General features: G+C 33.9%; 1 pseudogene; it reads right to left on the bottom strand.

The window, feature by feature from the left end:
• Nucleotides 1-9,942: 9,942 nt before the first annotated feature.
• Nucleotides 9,943-10,853, bottom strand: LOC111808721 (zinc finger protein GIS3 pseudogene; annotated as a pseudogene).
• Between the last annotated feature and the right edge of the window lie 11,636 nt (nucleotides 10,854-22,489).

The following is a 22,489-nucleotide window of genomic DNA, read 5'->3' as shown; positions in this document are numbered from 1 at the left end:
CACTTCACAGATCATTTCTTGTTCATATTCAACTTTTTTGTTTTGTTTCAGTTGAATGCCTTCGTTGAGTTCTAGGAAATTAGTTTCTTGCACAATCATAGTTTGAAGCTGTAGTCTGTTATATCCCCACACTTAGAGAACTTATGAAATAGAGCTTTAAACCTCTTGTTCTCCATTTCTTCAATCTCACCTCTGTTTGTTATTCATCAAACTTCTGAGCTAGAATGATTTCCTCAACGAGTTGCCCCACCAGATAGTGAGTCAACCGAATCGGGTGACTCTCACTCAAGGGATTAGTGTCTTTTCTCAGTTTCTCCAAGCTCTTTTAACCATGAAATCAAAGGGCTGGAAATGAACAACCTACCCTTTTATGTCAGTAACTTAAAAAAAGTCTAGGTAAGAATCCTCGATCGATTGTCATAAGTCGAAGCTGTAGTAGGTAGCAACCCCCTTCTCAGATAACTGAGAACGCTCCACCTCCCCCCACCCAACCCTGCCATTTTCGCTCTGGTTTTTCATGGTGCAATTTGTTCCTCCTGCTGTTTCTAGCAGACACCAATGTCAATACATTGTTCTCTTTCCTGTTTGCAGTCAATGGAGAATCATTCACCAAATGACTCCAAAAACAATCCATGAGATAAAGATAGAGATAGAGACAGAGCAATGTTCACTTCAAGTTGGGTCTACTGTAACTTGTTCTTAACCAAATTTGGGTGTGTTGATTGTGTTTCTGAAAGTCTTTGTTTGACTGTGTCTGTGTTTTACTTAGAGAAGGCCTTGTGGGGAAACTTCTGCGACTTTCTCGCCCGCTTGGCAAACCAGTTTTAGGTTCCTTATTATTAGGGGAAAAAAGAAGGTATAATTTGTTGAGAATGAAATGGCTTGATGATGCTTGTTTTAATACCTCAATTGGCTGGCCTCATACAAGGTAACCACTAGGATTAAAAAAAGTAATTTTTTGGTTTTTTATTATTATTATTATTATTATCCCATTTTCTTAAAAAAAAAAAAAAAAAAAAAAAAATTCCATTTTGGTCTTTGTATATATACATATATTAAACTATATTGTTCTAATGATTCTTTCACTAGTGATGTTATGAAGGAATGCAATCAATATTTTGTGTATAGTCTATAGTAAACAACTAGCCTCATTGCTGGATTGGTTTTTATTTATTTATTTTCTTAAAGAAATATTAGCATAAAATATTAGTATAATCTGATGACATTCATATAAAATTAAGGTGGAAAAATCCACTCATCCTTTGCCCATTATTCTATTTTCCTCTCTTATAAATTATTTTAATGAAGTTGATGCCATAAAGACTTTTCTTGTACTTTATTAATTAGCATGTTTATTTAATGCTATTTTAGCAATTAATATTTAAGAAATTTATCACAACTTTCAATTTATTGACTTTTATTATCACAATTTTTATTTTCCATCCATTTTCAATTTAATTTTTGATACATAGTAAGGGAGGGATGCATGAATGAATGAACACCACGTCTGAATGAGAGGATTCGTACTAGGATGACTAAAAGAGGCTTAAAAGAAATAAAAGTTATTACTTATACCAATAAGGTGCACTTTTTTTTCGGTGACTTAATCATACATGTGAGTCCGAGAACTCGTGTTGATCTGCAGTGATAGTCTTCTTTCTTAAAAAGCGAAGAATAAGTAACGTAACTATGTTGTAGGGGATTGTTGAAGTCATCCGTGTTGAATATGGATTTTGAATCCTTATTTGAATTTTGGGCATGGGTCCTAAGAGAATGATATCAAAGCGGTACCTCTCCTAATAAGATGTGGTTTAGGGATGAATCAGTGCGGAAGCGGGTGGGCGTATGACACCTGAGCAAATGAAGGGTACATAAATAAATCGGGACCACATTTGAACTAGAGAAGCTTTGAAAATAGGATGACTAAGAAAGACTTAAAAGGAAATGAAAGTTACTACTTATATTAACAAAATACATTTTTTTAGTGGATCAACTATAAAAACTTCATGGTTAAACATGCTTTACTTGAAATAATTCTATTGGGTGACCTCCTACAAATTTTGAGGAAGCATGTAAGTGGAGACAAAACATGTTGGAGAGACTCGTGTTGGTCTGCGAGGATAGTTTTCACTCTTACGAAGCAAGGAATGAGTATGATCATGTTGCAGGGGATGTACAGGATTATTCAATATTTTTCCCTAAAATGTTGGCTCCGATTTCTCTCTTTCGTACTTTGGAACTCTAGAACTTCTCTTTTTTCCATTTTAAACTAATTTAAGTTGATGACACGATGAATTCCTCCAAAACTTTGTTGAGAACTAAAAAGACTTTTAAAGAACGTTTCAGTAGATATCATAAGTTAGGAACAAGGAATCTCCACCTTCGAGCACTTTTGTCTAAAATATATGATTAGTTTGAAATTGGTCAAAAATGGGAAGAAAAAGATGCTCAAACTTTTCAATCATTTTATCATCACTTTGTATTATTTTTTAAAAAATATTAGTTATAAACTGAGGGAGAAGAATTAAATAAGGTAGGCTTAGAAAGTAATTAGACATCCAACTCATAATCGTAACGACCCAATTGCAAGGGCGGAGCTCACCAACTGAGCTATATTCCCCCGAGCCAAGTGGGGCATGCATGAAGGAGTCAGATGCTTCTTCTATTCTTTTATTCTTTTCCTTGGCATAGCTGGGCCATCCTAGACTTCAACCAGAGACCTCGCCCCATGATCTTGCTATAAATGCTTGGTCACTGTTCGATATGTCTTACTATGCATGGAATGTGAATGCTATATGATGTTTTGATGATTTCGAACATGTATATAGTTAACATGGTTTATACTGCGATTATGAAGTTATAGTCCCACAAAAATGTTTGTAAGCTACTTAACACTAGTATGTGCATGAGAGTGATTTCTCTAAGGAAGGTTAGATGTCTCGAAACATGGTTAAATGATGTTGAGTTATGACCATAGAGGTAGAAGAGAAAGTATCCACGTATATTAACCATATGAGGTATTGATTTCATTAAAGAGCCTTAGTCATGAACCCACTTATAGTTCTTAAGTTAGGGATAAAATGATTTAGCAGAGTCAAGGTAGACCAAGCCACGACCTAGGTCTGTTAAGCTACCAATGAGGTCAAGCAAAAGATTAGGACAATGATGCGTATGACCCAGGTAAATAGAAAAGTTACGTTGACGTGAAATATAGAAGCTTGGGTTTGAGGTAGGAAACAAAGTATACTTGATGGTGGCTCCAATGAAAGGCGTCCTAAAGTTTAGACGTAAGGGCAAGCTGAGTCCACGCATCATCAAACCTCCAGTGACACACAGACTAGCCTTACCACCATCCCTCTCAGCAGTGCCAACGTAATCTACGTGCTAGATAGATGAGAACTTAAGTTATGAAGAGAGATGAATAAAGATCTTAACCCGAGAAGTGAAGGTCCTATACTCCAGGGACATAACTTTCGTCAAAGTATTGTGGCAAAATTACCAAATAGGAGTAGTCACATGGAGACTAGAGGATGAAATGAGAGAGAAATACTCCGAGCTGTTTTGCAAAGTCAAATTTAGTTTCGATAACGAAAGTTCTTTTTACAGATATATAATATAACAACAATTACAAAATAATAATAATAATAATAATAATAAAATAGAAGACGAAGTCCACACGGGTCAAAAAAATTCGGGTTTGGATTCAGTTCGATTGATCCAATACCCATCAGAATCTTCAAGCATGTAGAAGCCCATTTTCGGTTGTATAGCCCAACAACACATAACCCACAACCCATACACATATGGTCCGACCCAACCCACTCACCACTCGTCCTTACCTCATTCCACGCATTTGACTCCCACGCGGCTCATCACGCTCTGCCAGCTTCTAATTGGCTTACTGACTACACGTTCGAGGCTAACAATTTCTTTATTCGACACTTAGAGAATTTAAAAAAGATCGTGCGAGTGGAACCATGTACTTCTCGAAAATGCTTTTACTACAAAAAGGTTTCCACCACCTTATAAAAAATGTTTTGTTGCTCTCTCCACCTAATGTAGAACCTCACAATCCACTCCCTTAGAGATCCAGTGTCTTCACTAACATATCGCCCGGTGTTTGGTTTTGATACCATTTGTAACCGCCCAAGCCCACCGCTAACAAATATTATCCGCTTTGACTCGATACATATCCCGTTACGTATTGTTATTAACCGAGTTTTCCATACTCCCACTTATTTGGAAACAAAGTACTCTCATTAGTCCCTTTCTATCTTTCTTATTAGAGTAAAGACAGGTATGAATTTAGCCGAACACAAACTTCACCTCACTTACCTCCACCAATCATCTTGGGATTCATTGTTTCTCTTTTATGTTCTTTCTTTTCATTTTCCATTCTAGACACGAAAAGAGACCCAAGAACTAATCTTCAGCACCGATATCACATCTGGATGAGAACAATTCTGAAAAATAGAAGGTTTAAGAAACCTATGCTATCAATATACATCTTTCTTTTCGATGACTTAATTATAAGAACTTCAAATTTAAGCACACTTCGTTAGAGCGATTTTTGAGAAATTTTTCTAAAAAAATATGTGAGTAAGAATAAATTATGGTGAAACGACCTAAATTGATCTATGAAATGATACGTTTAAATTTTGAATGTAAAGCAAAAGACATGGGTATTGAAAAAGGTTTAGGGTTTGAAAGGGGACAGGAAAAGAGAGATTAAGGTAAGATGTGGACAAGTAGATATATTATGGATTCCTTTCAAAATTTTGCTTTTTCCATTTTAATTTTGACAGGGATATTTGAGCTACTAAGGAGTACTAAACAAGAGCTGATTGGATGATGAGAGGACCAAAGTTAAGATATCAAAATCAAAAAACATTTCACATCCAACATTAAATTACAAAACATTTTCTTCCCAACCAAACAAATTATTTCTTCCGAATCGTCTCTCACCCGTTCTCTTAAATTTGTTTTATCAACTCGAAATTTTAAATTAGATGGATTAGTGACTCAACCCTATCCAACTCAACTCAACTCGAAATCCCATCAAACTTAAATATCAAACGTTCACAAGTCAAAATGCATCACAAACATCAGTTTAACCTTATTTTCAGGTTGGTTGAATTGACCCGACCAAAAACATGTCAATCTACAAAGAGCAATTATTGGGCTACTTTACCTTAAAATATAATTAAGTAAAGGCAACTCTATAACACTATATCTACTCAAACTAGGAGCCTTTATCAATTATGTTCCATATATACTAAGCTCAAAAAAGGGACTAAGAGTTAATAAAATTATACCCCACCTCTACTAATTTAAATTCACATCTTATCATTAACAAATTCACCGGACCTCTACAACGGAGCAGTTAAGACTCCATTGCATCCAAGATATATAAATACATATATTTGTTGAGACTATATTCGAATAAAAATAATCCTGAAGGTAAGATGACTAAGAAATAGATAAAAACAATTCAAAATTGCTACCTACACGAACACGTACTCAAGTATTGGTGGCGACATTGGAGGTGAGTGCTGGTAGCGAAGGTTGGTGGTGGGTGGTGCTCATCGATAACACCCATGATGGAAGTGAAGGTGGAAAGATTGAATGGGGTAGACTTAACGAGTTGACGACATCCATGTATCACCTGTGTCTGCGTTCTCGAAGGTACCAAACACACTCTAGCTAATTTAGGTCAATCGAAACATGGGATGATACTCGAGCAACCCTATTGGAGAAAATATAGAAATAAGGAAGGCACTAAGAAAAATATAAAATTGGAAAGGAAATGGGTGTTTGTTTATTAAGTGTAGCAATGAAGAAAGCAACAACTAAAATTTCCATTTTGTGAGCTCACTTTTGGGGATCTAATCACCTTCCTCAAACATTGTATTAATATTTTTATTTTTATTTTTCTAAACCTCTTTTTTGGCCCACAAACAACCACCCAACCTAATGCTCATCAAGTTTCGACCAATATAAGCATAGCGCAACTGAAGTTGGTATAAGGTGTATACTCTCGATTAAGAGTTTAGGGTTCAAATTAAACGTCCCGTACCCAAGATTTAGAATCTAAATTTGGCATCTAATAACTTCGACGTTCTCTTGCATCTCCATATTTATGGTCACGTTACTTCTTGCTTTGAAAGCAAGGGAGTGGATGATTGGATGTCCATATGAGTTTATGAGTGGGTTTGACGAAGAACAAAACATTAGTAAGCTCGAGAAGGAAGTTAAAAATATATATATATATGTGTTTCTCTCTCTACTGTCTCTCACCTACCACTATAAATTATGTGTGGAGGGATCTGTTGTTAAATTTATAAATTTGTCAAATCTTTTCTATAAAGTTGTACAAGTTTTCAAATCTATGATTATGCTTTGCTTTTCTCTTTCTCTCTCTACAAACATCAAACCAAAAAACACAAAACACAAACAAAAACATGTAGTACAAACACAAGAGACAAAAAGTTTGCACTCTTTTTTCTTGGATTCCACAGAATGGGTTTTGTTTCATATATATCGGTAGTAGATATTGTCTGATTTAGTCTGTTATGTATCGTCATCAGTCTCTCACGGTTTTAAAACGTGTCTATGAGGTAGAGGTTTCCATATTCTTATAAGAAATGTTTTGTTTTCTTCCCCCATTGATGTGGGATCTCACAATCCACCCTCTTGCCTAAGGGTTAGCGTCCTCGTTGACACACCGCTCGATGTCTGACTCTGATACCATTTGTAATATCTTAAGCCTACCGCTAGTCGATATTGTCCGATTCGTCTCGTTACGTATCGTTATCAGCCTCACGGTTTCAAAACGTATCTACTAGGGACATGTTTTCATACCCTTATAAAGAATGCTCTTTCCTCTCTCGAACCAATGTGGAATCTTACAATGTCACTGTTGACACAAGCGACATATGCTCCAGCCATCGACTCCCTTGTAAAGAATGCTTTTTTCCCCTTTCCAATCAATGTGGGATCTTACAATGTCATTGTTGACACAAGCGACATATGCTCCAGCCACCGACTCCCTCATAAGAATGCTTCTTTTCCCTCTCCAACCAATGTGGGGTCTCCTCACAATGTCGCTATTGACACGAGCGACATATGCTCCAACCACCGACTCCATTTCTCATAAAATATTTTGTATAAGTCTATTATTGATTTTTTTTTTTTTTTTTTTTTGGGGTCCTATTTTCACTATGGCAAGTAAGCTACCATTTATATCCACAAACACTTTGTTTTGAACGAGTCCTTTTAGTTTGATAGCAATCTTTCTACAAACTTGTTGACATTAATTGAAATGAGTGGGTTCAATTCATTGTAATATGACTTTAACATCTGATAATGCAACTTTTAATTCAAGTTTTTCTATGATTTTAAATTTTGTAAATGCATCTGAATCATATTATTAATCAATTTTCATCGGCTAATTTGTTTCTCCCCGTGCAATATTTTCAAACCCGGTTTGAACTTTAAAAACATTTCGAAAAAGTAAAAAGACGTTTAGTTGGAAGTACGATTTATGAACTTCATTTTCAATACAACAACATTAAAAGGTGAGGTTAAAATGACACTACAGGTATGACCTGTCTATAAAGACACCCTACTATAATATCATAATCCTCACTAGCAAATCTCACCTTCGGTGTCGATTCTTCCTTTACTGACCGAATCTATTTAACGTAAAGAAAATTAGTGAGGTATTTTGCAATTGATCAAATCTCGCGTTTGGAATGAAAACTCGTACAGTAAATGAGAATTTTGATAGCCATCGAGTGTGTTTTTTTTTTCTAAATGGGTCTTACGACACGATCTAATATATAGAATTTGATGCTCTGATACGATGTTCAATTACTCGAAACCCAAAAACACATAAAATTTGGATGTTTTAGCAGCAATGCCTACATATCTAACCCCAGAGATGAAGTGATTTGAAAGACAAGTGGTGGGTTCATTGTCTAAAAATGAATATAATGGGCGGAATGGATTGTGGGAGTTTTGTCCTTCCCAATTTAGGTATGGATTGTACAGTTTCTGAAGGGAAAAATCCAAATTATTTGAACAGTTGAGGAGAATGCCAAGTCGTAGTCATATTGAATTCGGCCATTAAAGCCAAAAGATACTTTGTCCGTTCTTGCGATAAAGTGTTCGGATCATTGTGCAATGTCCTAATCCTCACTTCAGTCCTATTTAAACTCGTTACAGCAACGAAAATCCTCCTATTGCAAGGCTCTACCCCGCCCTTCCCTCTCTTAGTGGGGTGGATAAGTTCACGACTCAGCTATAGTGCAGAATTGAGTTTCTCGTCTAGTGGATCTGAGATAGTTAGGAGACAATACATACCAAAAGGTTCAATGCTCTCCTGGTCCGCTTAAGGAATAGAAAGGGAAGATCGCAAATCCCAGCATACTCCTAGTTGGGATGGGTAGGCCCACCACTTTAGGAAAGTCTAGGGTTGGCTTCCAGCTTCACCTCGGTCAGCATCCTACTCACGAGGGGGTAGAGTCCTAGTACAAGGCAATCGAAGTCCCCACCACCTTGAAGAAAAAAGAAATGAATTGAATAGGAACTCTCATTTTATGTGTTTCAATAAAGATACGTAACAGTTAAATTCTCGATACAAGGAGGTTGTTTAGCGAGTTCAACCACTCATAACAATTAGGGATTTAAATCTTAAGAATATAGTATTTAAATTAGTTGAACTATGATTAGATTGTCACAGCAGAACACAAATCATTTTGACATGTTTTGTCCTCACTTAAACATATCACCTAATATAAGATTAACTCAAGTAAAACACGTTTAACTTTTGAGTTCTTACGAGTGAACAATAAAAAAGGAAGGTGCTCATTGCTGGTATATTATCAGGATCACTCTCATTCAGATATAGTATCGATTCATTATCTCTTCTTTACTCGAATGTCAAATTTAGTATGTAAGAACAGTACATGGATAAAAATATTAATTTTAAAAGATATTTAATATACTACATGGACAAAAAAAAAAAAAAAAAAAAAAAAAAAAAAAAAAAAAAAAAAAAAAACCAAATTATAGGGATTAATTTTTATAATTTATTTTTGATAAATGTAAGTTAAAATTATTGAGTTACAAGTTGCAAAATATGAATTTTAAAAACTGAATACTTTAATGTCCAAATGAGAATGATATGAGTGGCCACTCATATTGAAGAAAGGCTCACAATTAATAAACAAAACACACCCAATTAATCAAAGTATGGTTTTTGGAGGTTTCTCTTTCAATTTTTCATTTAGTCAAAAATATATATATATATATATAAATTTTCAAAAATTTCAACAATACCCTTAAACTTTCGAAAAAGTTTCAAAAATACCCTTTTAACTTTCAACCTTTTCTTTAAATATTAAAAATACTTTTATCATTAATAAAACGTTTAAATAATAATTATAAACTTTCCAAAGTAATATTAAAGCATTTGTAGATAATCTATGAAGTATCATAGACCGTTTTCATCCACGTATTGACCGTACGAATACTATTTTTGAAATTTTATAGATACTTTTTAAATATAGTACTAACAATAAAATTATTTTTAAGCTCAAAGATACTTTTAGAGTATTATTAAAAGTTCGAGAGTATTGTTAAAACAAAATATCAACGGTCTTCATCCAAAATTAATAGTAATAGTATCTTTTAGATTTTTTTTTTAAAGTTTAATGGTATTATTGAAAATTTCGAAAATTTATAGGTATTTTTTTAGACAAAGTATAAAGTTTAAGGATATTTTTATTAATTTATGTTTCGTACGGAAATTAAAAAATAATAATGATAAATCCCAAAAAAAAAAATGTTTTCAATTAAATCTTGAACATATGAATTGATATCACAAAAATTATACAATACCATGCATTAATTATGTTAGAATATATAATTTGGCAGAAATTAAAAATAAATAAATAAATTTCAAAATTATAGAATAGAATGATGGATGATGGATGATGATGAACCGTCATGAACATGCTCATCATCAGTGTTTTTTTTTTTTTTTTTTTCTTAGTCCAAATTTAAAGAAAAAGAAAGAGCAAAAAAACACTAACCATTAATTTCTTTCAATAATCAGACCCTAAAATTAAATTAAAAAAAAAAAAAAAAAAAAAAAAAAAAAAGAAGTTGGGGGCTTCGATTTTCATGGCGCCGACGGTGCGAGGCTGAGATGCAAATCCAAACCCGGTCCATCATCGAAGCCGGGTCCATCCTCGACGGTGGAGAACCGGCTCAGCGACGGGCCATCCACTATCCCGTGAGCCGACCGAGACCCGGTTGAAAAGAAGGCTGGCGGTGGCGGCGGTGGGGTGAAGACGCAGCCGTGGGAGACCTGGAATTGGGGTGGGGCCTGAGGCATATATACCGGCGGCCAGGAAGATGATGAGGTGAGGACGGCAGAGGGGAGGAGGTGAGGCGGTGGAGCAAAGGCAGAAACGATGGGGTTTCTAAAAACGGTGGCGTTTCGGGAGGCTTGTAATTGGGCGCGTTTGTGCTGCTGGCGCTCTTTCTTGTGGGCATTTTGGTGGCCGCCGAGGGCTTGGGTGTTGGCGAACTCTCTGTAACAGTACTGACACTCATACTTTCGGTCGCCGGAGGAGGGAGCGGCGCCGGAGTCGGAGGAGGCAGAGGGAGTAGGGGTGGAATCGTCTTCAAGATCTTCTTGGACGTCAAATCCAAAGAGCTTCAAACGAGTAGTGGGATTGTTGGTTTGTTTGGATTGGTAATGCTCCTCCAAGGCCGCCATGGAAATGGAAGAACACAGAGAGAGAGAGAAAGGAAGGTGAAGTGCAGAGAGGGTTAATGCATGAGTAGAGCTATATATACACAATTTTTTTAAAAAGAAAACATATATATATATATATTATAGAAATAGAAGACCAATAAAAGTGGTGTTTGCAAAATTATTAGAATATGTTTCAATAATGTCTGTAATTTTAATTTCAATTTCATTTCTATCTTTTTTATTTAATTTCTTATTATTCATCACTCTAATATAATATAAATTTCAAGGATAAAAAATTAATTAATTAAACTCTTTAATTATTAACTATTGGTCACTCTGATATAAACGAGTTACAGATTAGATTGCATAATAAACAAGATTGTTTTTAGAACGGTCTATTACACAATGTTGGGTTATGGAAGAGTAGAAACTTTAGTTTACAGACACTTCAATAATCAGGATTGCTAAGCATATATGCTAACGCTAATTCAGAAAGATATATTCAAAGATATGCTTAAGTATAGATGTCACGACTCGATTTTCGAGGTTTCGAATATGGGACTATTACTAAGAAAACAAAGACTAAAGCAAATAAAATAAAAGATTAAAAAATATGGTAAAATTTAAATCTAATTAAAGGTGACACAACAATACCACAATTTTAAAATACAACCAGGTCCAAATACAAGTTGATGTTGTTCAAGTTTATGACAAATGAGATAAAGGATTTGGAATACAATGTCCAATAGATAGACGAATTGATGCTTCAGAATGACCCTCTCAATGACCACGTAGCTCTTGAACGCTTCCTTACCTCGACTTGCAACCTACGATCACCTAAGAAAAATGGGAAATTGGTGAGTATAAAATGACTCCATAGGTATCCATGGGCTTTACTAATTCGTGTTTTGTTAGGGAGATATTCTTATGGATCACCTAAAGCACAAAAAACATAATCTAAACACTCATGCTAGCTCTAGGGGGAGATAACATCCATCAATCCTAGGGGTATTTTCGTAACCATAACATACCTTATATACTTATCCAAAAGTCTCAGTCGGCTTAAACGGCTCAGTCAGCTCTGCTTAAATGGCTCGACTCAACTTAAACGACTCGGTAAGGAAAAATTAGCCAATTCCCCATCGTTCCGACCATCCCAAAGCTTAATTTGACCTTATTTAAGGCAAATAAGGTCAGTATAAGGGTAAATTTCTCAATTTAAATTCGATTGAGTTAGGAATTCTTAAATTACTAACGAAACGGGATCGATATTTTAATAGGAAACGACGATTGGTGATAATTGGAGTGATTTCGAGGAACGAGAGCGAACATACTTGAATTAAGGAAAACGCCGGCTAAGGCCAACCATGTAGTGGCCCTACAATTGTTTGGTTATAATTGTGTGCTATATGAAGACACGTGCTCGTAGCTTTGCACGTGTCATATGCCCGTATATGCAAATTATTATGAAATAATATGTCTGTGTTATGAGATGTGATTGTTACGTTGTATTCAGTGAATTGATATGTTTATGATATGTTATGTTAAGATATGATATGTTTAAGACATGTTGTTATGATATATGATATGATATATGCATGATGTGGATTGTTAAGTTTGAAGGCATGAAGACGTTATGATATGGTATATCTGCGTCATGAATGATATGATGTGATTGATATGCAAAATGGCGAACTAGTATGAAATACAACTCCGACATACGCCTGAAAGATATGATAAATGATATGACAAACGATATGAGAAATGATATGATTAAATAATATGATAAATGATATGATAAACGATATGAGAAATGATATGATTTGGAGGAAGACCTTACTGGGTTGTATTAAATGATAATGAAAATGAAAAATGTTGGGACCTCATGCATTATTCTGTGCTCATGCATCTCCTTCACGATAATACAGACGCGTACGCTACAAGGCAGGGAAACGATCATTATGTTTATCATAATGTTGTTGTGATGGTCGTGTCCGACATCAACAACTACTAGAGAATGCTCGCACCACCAGAAAGGAGCCTAGAAGGTGTGCAAACCGACTGGTGGGTCCATACTCGCACGTGTGGACCGTGTGTAGGAAAATTAAGTGTACATCCAAGTTGCCCGTTAGGATAACCGCTATAGGAAAATAGACTATTATGATAGGTCTCATTCATGAAATTGTATGTGTTTGCATCGAATCCGAGATCTCTTACTGAATATTTTATTAAAATACTCAAGTCGTGTGCTACTCTATTTTTGAGATAAAGGTAAAACTCCCTTGTACGGCTAATGATAATATCGCACCTATAAAGCCGTAGCACATGCTTAGGATAGTTTCGTAATTTGAATTTAGTAGACTGTAGGTTAGTATAGGTTAGTTGTATTTCCATTAAGTAGCATATAGGTCAGTATAGGGCATTTTATTTTATGATGACTAAGATCACATTTTATTATAATGTTTTAAAGGAAGTATTTTCACATTAAATATTAATGATATGTATACAGTAGCGAGCCCAAAAATAAAAATAAAAATAAATAAACAAATAAAAAATAACTTAACCACCTCTCTCCATTAATCTCATCCCAACTTCATTTCCCTCTCCTCAACCCACGACACAATATCACAGTTACTCCAAAAATAAATAAAAGAATGTTAGATTTGAAGAGAAGTAAAATGGCTTTCAATAGAGAGACAGAAATAGATGTGATGCAGATTTATTTAGAGAGATCATCATCTGTTGTTATAGTAAATCTTATTTCAAATTTCCTTTTCTTTTGTAGTTATAAGGATGAGAAATTAAGTTAGAATCAGATATTTTTTCCTTTATCCAATATTTTACAAGATTGTAATAAGCAAATCTCATCTTCTCATATCCAATTAATTAGATTTTTATAACTATTCAATTAATTAGATTTCTATTTATACGAAATAAAGTTAGAATCGATACAATTTTAGTTGTCAGTTCTATAAATATGTAACATCAGTAGTCAAATAATGATTAAAATTGGCCAATAATATGGAATGAAAATAAATACAGAGTAGAAGTAATATCTGATTAGAGAATAAAAATCTATTCACAAAAGTATTTTCAAGGAAGATTGAGGAAAGATTTGGTGAACAGAATTTTAAAATAAAACCGAAAATATCATAAGGTAAGAAACTCTATTAAATTTTGTCTAGTAAGGACCCTAACAATAATAATAGAAAATAATATATTTAGTGAAAATAACCTTTTATTTATATATATATATATACCACCTTTCAAGACTTTTAACAATTCACTGATGTAAATTAGAGAAATAATTTTATAGAGTTCAAATTTGAAACTGATGTCATGGGCTCACATAGGTTGACTTGAATTTCAAAGGACAGAATCGAACTTTCATTAAGGATATATTTGTGACAACAACTTAAAACTAACCAGGTAAATGGTGTTACTATCGGCATGGTTATATTTGATGTTGACACGTGCCCGTGGTTCTGCGCATGTCATATATATTCATATGAGTGAATTGTTTGTGAATCGATATGCTTATGATATGTTATAATATATGAATTGTATGATAATACTTACGGTACAATGTGTTCAATGATATGTTTGAGATAGGATACAAAATGATGCACTAAACGTAATGTAACGATAGGAGTAAGACATGTTCATGAAACGTTAAGGTTAGGTTACGTATCGAAGTGCTATGGTATGAAATATTGATAACAACGATATGGTTACGATCGATGCATAAAGAATATGATTAGGTTGTGGGTAGAAAGGAATATGATTATGATAGATTGATAGAACGATAGCGTTAGGATGCGTTCCTGTAACGTTACGACTAAGGTACGTTCAGGTAATGATACGACTGTGATATGTCTAAGGACGTTAAGGCTATGATAAGTTAGAGAAGGATATGATCACAAAGAGTTCACGATACGATATGATTATGATACGACATGTGAAGAACGAATATATATATATATATATATATATATATATATATATATATATTGCGATATGATATGGAAATGATATGAAATATGTTATGGTATGAGACATGTGATCAATTGACATATTTATGATACGATATATTGTGTGTGATATGTTATGTTTAGATTGTTTTGTGCGACCGTTGAGATAATTGTTGTATGAATCGCACGTTATAAAATGATATGTTAAAAACATGGAGCGTTATGTTATGTCTCCTAAATTGTATGCATACAACATGTTATGAATGATAGGATATCACGATAAATGACATGAAATATAACTCCGTTAAAATTATGCATGATATGAGAACTGAAAAATGAGAAAAGATATGATATGAATGTAAAACCATAGCGGGGTTATATTTAATCATGTCGAAGATGGAAAAATATTGGGACCTCATGCATTATGTGTGCTCATGCATTAGGGGATACCACTATTTCATCACGATGGTACGGACGCGTACACTAATGGGCAAGGATACGATTATTATGTTTTACATAACGCGGTCGTGACAGTTACTAGTTTTAACGGGTGTCTGGCCTAAAGAGCTCCTAGGGTATGCTCGCCCAACAAGGAAGGTGGCCCAGCGGTGTGCGAACTGACTGGTGAGTCCATACTCGCAAGTATGGACTGTGTGTAGAGTATATGGTACACATCCAAATTACCGTTAGGACAGTATCGTAGGAAAATATATTGAAACGATAGGTCCATTGCATTTGCATGTTCTTGGATTTAACTCCCAATAGTGGGGTCACTTCTTGAATATTTCTTTAAATACTCAAGCCATGTGCTACTTCTATTTCAGGTTAAGGCAAGACATTCATGTACGGCTGACGACGGCATCACAATTCGAGACTATGACACATGCATAGGTACGTATTTATTTTCTTAGACTTAGACAACTACAAGACAAGGAAAGACAGAAGTTTGAAAGGATTGGCATGATAAAGAGTGCATGATAGAATGTTTTTAATTTAAACGTTTATTTATTTTATTTAGTCTTTTGTTTTGTTGTTTTAAAGGTATTTTCGAAACACGTAAGTCCATGACGGTGTTTTATGATAAAGGTTATGTTTTATGGAAGTTTAAATGAAGTATTTCCGCATTCCATATTCATGATATGTATACAGTATCGATCTTAAATTAAGTAGAATATTTTGGGTCGTGACCTTAGGTTAAGTAGAAAATTTATGATTGTTACAAGGTCATAATAAGGTAAGTATCGAAATTGAAGCGAAAAATAATCTAACAAAAGTCGAACGGGTTAAAATTGGACTTACACTCACGAGTACATACCGGCCTCCATAGGAGAAGCCACGCTCATGGGGCAACACATGGCGCCTTGTATTGATGCTATTGAATCGAGTCGACTTTGCGGTGGTGGATTAGGAGTAGGGTTACTAGGGCAGACACGGTTTAGGAATGGGCATGACTCTCACGTACATGAAAGAACGGTCAAAATGACCATTTTGTCCATCATGGTTGACTTTGACCCTTCTAATTTTTCACCATTTTCTTTTATATTATTTCTAAATTCTTGGAGTTTTTATAAGCATTTTTCTTTCTAAATCATCTCCTACGACCCTCAATAGGCCTCAATAAAGTACCAAAATTTTGAACTTTTAAAAAAAATTTGAGAAATTAATTCTCGTTCGAGATCAGGATCAAGAGAATTAAAATGATCTTTTATCTATTCGAAGTAACTAAATAATTAACAAAAGTTAACAATTTTAATTGCATCTGAGAGTCAAATGGATCGTAGTCACTAATTAGATAAGCCTCATTGTAGGGGAAGAGTCATAAGATCACTCAACCTTTACAAGAACTTAATTGAAGGCTAAGTTTGTAATGTTAGATGACAAAATTGAAGGCTTATCACCTTTAAAATAGTTACAAACGATGATGACGAGGACAAATAAGTCGAAGTCATATAAACCATGCATTTCTATATATTTTTTAATAGAAGGTTTGATAAAAGTATTAAAACCTAACAAATATATATATATATATATAGATAGATATATTAATTACTCGGTATATGTTACTTATTAGGAATGATGTAATATTTCAATCTAACATAAAAGAATGACTACATTACCCGTTGAGAGCATATGATATGACATATCAATTAAACCAATGGTATGACTCTTAAGTATAAAATTAAAAGTTTTCTCATAAATTTTAATTTGACCTCTACCGGATGGATTAGTTTGGTGAAGTATGGTATACAAGTTGAATATGTTTTTGCTTTTTGAAGCACCAAAATGACTTGTATTACTATAATAATTCTTTAAATATCGTAAATGTATTTATGATGTGATATAGTTTTTCACTCTTTATAAGGATAATACGGACCAAACTAATATTAAGAATCCTGTGTAAGTAATAATCTAAAAGGTCTATAATAAATGGATAAAGTTGAGTGTCTTATACTGAAAACACTGTAGATACGACTCACTCTATAATTATTATAAATAATTTGATCTAAATCATGCATATGGATGAATGAGGCACGTGACTGTGGTATCCTAGGTAGTGAATTTGTATAAGTTTGGGTAATAAAATCTTTTATCTCTCTTTATGAATTAGTTAATCAAGAAAATTAATATGATCATATGTGAATCAATCTAAATCATGAGTTAGTTATGAGGTCGTGACAGTGAATATTTGTCCTTTGATAATAACTTTTGTAGTCGATTGAATATGCCTACTGTTGTGAGGACTTGACTAAATACGGAGTTGGTAACATAATTTTACGAGATGTAACTCACTTCTTCCTATACAGGGGTAAGTAAATAACTAGTTCCCTTAAGTGCTGATTTCACGACTTGAACAATTGGATTTCACCCTCTCATTGGCCCGGGAGGGACTAGGTTTAGGATTGGTTGAGAGGGATTAGGTTTAAAATTGGATCATAAACAAATTGTTCTTTAAAGAATCCGTATACTTAAGGTGTAAGATGTCATTATAGCGGTAAAATAGACTTTTGACCAAACTGTAATTACGAACAACTCGTGAATAATCGACTTACTTATAATGATTATATCAATAGACACAACTTGTCCTACAGTGCATAAGAGACAACTCTAGGTCTATAGTGGTGCGACCTATAGTTAATGAATGAGACTTGACTAATCAAAAAGTTTAATTAATTAACTCTTTATCATTGAATCTATAATTTGTAGATCCATAAGGTTTCCTTGCTATATCATAATAACACTAAAATGTTCCATTTAGTTGAAAGAAAAATTTAAAGTGTTGAAATTAATATTTGAGAAAATAGTTTTAATTTGAAGAGAAGTGGTTGATAGGCTACTTTCCACTAAGGAGGTTGCAAGTTCAAAACGAAGTTTGAAACAAAACTTCCAGGTTCCATCAGCATAATCCAACATGTCTTTGACTCTCAAACAATCGCAGTTTGATGGCAGCAGATTTGCGATTGTGCGGCACCCACTTCCCAGTAACAAGTGAATTAAGTCTATTTCAATCGCACTTTGATGGCAGCAGATTTGCGATGGTGCGGCACTCACTTCCCAGTAACAAGTGAATTAAGTCTATTTGTTCTTACGTCTTTCCAGTAACAAGTGAATTAAGTCTATTTGTTCTTACGTCTTTCCAGTAACAAGTGAATTAAGTCTATTTGTTCTTACGTCCGCCTGCGGCCAAGCGACGTATGCTCGAGCCTCTGGCCCCGTCTTTAGAAGAAAGTTTGAGAAAACGGAGCAGAGAGATATCGAAAACGGAGCAAAGAGATATCGAAAGAGAATTTTGAATGCAAGATTTGAGAAATTGAAATTGATGTTATATGGGAATGTAAGCAAAAACAACAATAACAGTTACTCCATATAACTATCGGGTAGAGATAAAGTTGGAATCCTAAAAATAGGAAAAAGCTTTGGTTTCTCGTAAATTTGTTGCGTGTGAGAAGAAAGTCAAAAGTGTATCCCTCCATGCATGCAACAGATTAAAACTCTAATTCCAATTAAAATATTAAAAAAAAAAAAAAAAAAAAAAAAAAACATGAACTGTATGTAACACCGTCTGTCACCGAAATCAGTTCCAGTGGCCCCACGTGTCGCTATCTGATTCATCCGTCATATCTCGAAGGAGATACGCATGTTATAAATTCCACTCTCCACCACTCCAAATTTAATCATTTTTCTTTTAATAAAATGGAAATTTTGTGAATAAAAGTCAACATGGAAGCTTAGTCAGACAAGACATTGGACACATTTTAATTTAATTAATTAATTAATTAATGGAATATTAGTTTTATTTAGGTATATATATATATATATATATATATATATATATATTAAGAAATGAATTTTTCCAAAATATTTTGAAGAATAAAGATAGATCCATTATGAAATATTATATTATTAATTAAAAAGGTATTTCCAATAATAATAAAAAAAAATTAAAAAAAGAAGGGGGGGCCCACCTTGTGTTGGCCTTTATGATGCGTTGTTGAAATAAGAGTGTTGGAGGGATGGGATGAGTTGGTCAAAAATTCCCCCATGAATGAAAGATATGAAGGATTGTGATGTCCTCCATCAACTTTATGAGTGAAAGTTTTTATTCTTTTTGGACCGTTAGATTCTTTCAAATCATTACATGATGTTCATCTTTAGGTCAAATGGGTTTTCTTTAACCAAATTCATTTTTACTTTATTTTCATGTGGGTCAATCCATTCCTAAATTATTGGGTTCATAATTCAATGGAATGAACTAGATGCTTATAATTTGATAATTAGTTTCTAAACATTAATTTTAACAAAAAAAAATCAACATCAAATCTTTCGAACTTCACTAATTTTCGTGGAAATCAAGGTTTAGATACTAAAATGTTCATATGAACGCAATAACCTGACCAACTCGGACTATCCAACTCAAACCATCAAGGTTTAGATACTAAAATGTTCATATGAAGCATTCTACATAAGTAAAAGTCAAAGCAACAATAATTGGCCTACGAAACGTGGATACGAAAATATTGACAAAGGAATAATTTCCCAAGGAACCATACAACCCTCGAGAGCTCAGAAAAAATGACAACAAAAGTTCTCAGGGGTCACATGTCCAAAGATTATTGGTCCAAGAAAAGGTCTATCGAAATTAATGCTGAGAACCTCAAAAAAAAAAAAAAAAAAAGATGAAAATGAATAAGATGCATAGGTACCACGTGCCTTAGAAGAAGACGAACTAGCGTTCATGGTGATGATGGGAGAGCATATCAATTGTAATGACTAGATCATTGATTCAGGGTGCTCAAACTATATGACTAGCTATCAAAGGAAACTACGAAACAAGAAAGATTATAAAAGAAGTCATGTTGTGCACAACCAACAACTCACAATTGTCAATTGCTCAGGTTGGAAACACGACGATCATGCGTAAAGATGTGAAAGTCTATGAAGATGTTAAGATGCTAGGAAAGTCAACAAGAGAAGGGTGAAGATTGGAGTTCGTTTACATGTTATCAGTAAAATCTACCTATGTAGATAAGACTCGGAAGAATTAGACAACAGATCTATGACACGTAAGCTTTGCAGTATATGGTGACATTCATTGACGACTATTCATGAAATGTGTAAACTTTTTTCATGAAAGAAAAGTCCGACACATTCTCAAAATTTCAAGAATTTAAGACGACGAACAAAGGAGAAGTAGGAATTTTGCCTACGCTCAAACAATAACAACAATATATACATTAGATGAGTTTGATCAATATCTATACAAGTCTGGGATACGTCATCAGCTTACATGTGTCAACACACCACAATAAAATGGTATAGCAGAGATACAAAAATCGACATCTTACAGAAATTTGTTGAAGCATGTGACACAGTAAAGATGTCCCAAGAAGATTTTGGGTTGAAGCTATATGAACTGGAGCCCACGTGATTGTGCCTAGTCATTTACATAGCAATTTTAAACTAAAGAGCTCGCAGAACTAGGGAATGTAAACAAAGTCGCATACATTGAATAGATAAAGAAAGCTGACAGATATATGAGAAAATCTAAAAATAAAAACAAATATCAAATCGATGTAGAGGTACATGGTTCCACAATTCCTAACGAGTGGTATCATATCGATGTCTTAACTTGTGAAGAAGGAAGCAACGTCCACCCACTGATCAGGTCACTACTTACTCACTAACTCACTAATGATAGCAAATACTCATAAATCCACAAATGTATATCAAAATAAGAACAAGAGATGTCTCTCTCATCATTTGTGTGGTAATGGTGTCCACTAAATGATATCAAAATAGTTGTAAGAGTTGAATTATAGTGATAGCTTTTGATTGAAGTGATATCTACAAGATTTGAGCAAATCAAATGAATGCCCCACCAAGGTGTGTTACCAATGAAACTATGGCCAATGGAACCAAAAAGCTTTGTTCCCACAAAAGAAAACCTATCTTTTTAAAATTAAGAAATGATTCAATCATGTAAGAAAACCCCATTACTTAAACTTTCTTAATCATCTTTTATTTCTTTTATTTCAAGTAATCCCCCAAACCATATGGGTGTGACTCAATTAACCCTTTCATCCACTTGTAATATATATATATATATATATTATTCAAAGATATTTAAGCATGAAAAGAGAAGATAAGAGATATTAAAAAGTTGTTTTTGGTTGGAAAGGAAGTGAGGGACACTTAGGCAAAACCCACATAATATCCAACCCACAGACATTGATAGACACGTTCAAATGATATCATACACAACATTTCAACATCATCAACGAATACCTTCACTACTTATTCTTATTTCTGGTTGTACAATATTGTGTTTAAGTGGATATTCATACAAATTTAAAGCATCAAATCAAATTTATATAACTTAATCGGTTCTTTACGAAGTTAAAAGAGTAAATTTGATCGGAATGAAGAGAAGAAGAGTGATGTGGGAACTCGAGAAAGATCGTGCTAATCTACAAACAATGAAAAAGCGAGTAAATTTTTGTATAGATCTTTTAATTTTGAAAATTTAGCAAGACAATTCGTGTAAATTTAGGTTAATTGTTTTTTCTTTTTGTACTCGTACTGTTATTATGTATCTATAGAACGAAAACCAATAGGTTTACAATTATTCAATCGCTTTTGCACTTCATTTGGTCACATCACTTGTCAAAATTGTACTTTATGCTCATTTTTATTTTCATCTGTTCGATCAATCGTAACGAATAATTTCTCAGTTAGAGGATGATAGTAAGCGGTCGTGTCACTCTTTTTGCCATTTATGTTTTTTTTTCAATTGATGAAGCTAAGGTTGTGAGACACAGAAGCAGAGAAGCACATGTGAACTAAGCTATAATGTCTGTGACAAAGATATAATGTTTGTGACAGACAGCCTATGTGTTCCAACATGGGATTCCATACCTTAATTCAATTTCCTGTCTTTTCTTTTCTTTTTCTTTTCTTTTCTTTTCTTTTTTTCTTGCAATTCATTTCCATTTATTCCATGTGGGGAACTACCAATTGTTTCTACGTTTCGTTTGTTTTTCTATCCCATTTTTTGCTATTCTAACACACACATACAATATATTCTAATTGTTGTCCACACCATTTTGTTGTCTAATTTTTATCATTTTTTTTTTTTTTTTTTTGGGAAAGAATAAATTTTGACCCCTAAGCTTATCAAGTTGTATCAATGGCAGCGTTTATCAAATTTGAAGCAAAAAAAATTAGGTAAGTCTGTCAGTTTGGGAGGAGAGCG

The sequence above is a fragment of the Cucurbita pepo genome, chromosome 13 (assembly GCF_057944985.1).
Source record: "Cucurbita pepo subsp. pepo isolate OVF chromosome 13, ASM5794498v1, whole genome shotgun sequence".
Lineage (NCBI taxonomy): Eukaryota > Viridiplantae > Streptophyta > Magnoliopsida > Cucurbitales > Cucurbitaceae > Cucurbita > Cucurbita pepo.
Note: the sequence above shows the minus strand (reverse complement) of the source record. Positions and strands in the feature narration are given on the sequence as shown.